We start from the raw sequence: 815 nt of genomic DNA, 5'->3' as shown, positions 1-815 counted from the left end.
GAGGGAAACTGGATTGATGATGGCGTTCAGGGCTAGAGTGTGTGTGTGCGTGTGTGTTGGGGGGAGAGGGGGGGGATATTGTTCTGTCACTTTGCCTGTGTCAGCAGGTGGAAGCTCTCATCAGGACATTAAATATGCAACAATGCTGACTGCGGCACCGTGCTGAGACAGCCAAAGCCGGACGACTGGGGGGCCCCACTAAAAGTAAACCAGCGGCATCGCTTTGCCTCGCTCGGCACTAGACAGCAATCCATCCATCCATCTATCCAAACACACACACACACACACACACACACATATAGAGACCTCCTGCTTCTTCTTAGGGTCGCCCTGACCCTCACTCCCTGCTCTCCTTGGCTGGCTCCGTGGGCAGCCGGCTGGTAAAGCTGGCGGACTTACCCGCTGACCGACTGGCTGGTTGGCTGCTTCTCCCATCTGGGAGTCCACACAAGGGCAAAGGCAAAGCTAGTAATCCACGGGCCCGGGGAGGGATTAGCAGTAGTTACATACAGATCAGTCATGTGGAACACTGATGCCTCTGTGAATGTGGAATTTAATGCAAAATCTACAGAACAGCTGACTGAATGTGTGTGTGTGCATGAAAGTTTGATTTACCCCTTGCTGTCGACTACTGATAAAACGCAACAGTCAATCAACATTTTTTGTACCAAACATCGTGGGCCAGATGAATACAACTATTTGTAGATTCATGACTACACGTAACAATATACACGCATTCTTTTCGACAGAATTATAGGGCCATGTGTAGGGGAGCATCTGTTTAATGAACGTATAACACTGTGGGGCAGGATCCC

General features: G+C 50.3%; 1 long non-coding RNA gene across 1 annotated transcript in view; it reads right to left on the bottom strand.

Moving 5' to 3' along the window:
* Positions 1 to 815, bottom strand: part of LOC117947412 — a 4,391-nt gene that overhangs the window by 1,116 nt on the left and 2,460 nt on the right. The window lies entirely within an intron of this gene.

This window comes from Etheostoma cragini, chromosome 7 (genome assembly GCF_013103735.1).
Source record: "Etheostoma cragini isolate CJK2018 chromosome 7, CSU_Ecrag_1.0, whole genome shotgun sequence".
In the NCBI taxonomy this organism is placed as follows: domain Eukaryota; kingdom Metazoa; phylum Chordata; class Actinopteri; order Perciformes; family Percidae; genus Etheostoma; species Etheostoma cragini.
Note: the sequence above shows the minus strand (reverse complement) of the source record. Positions and strands in the feature narration are given on the sequence as shown.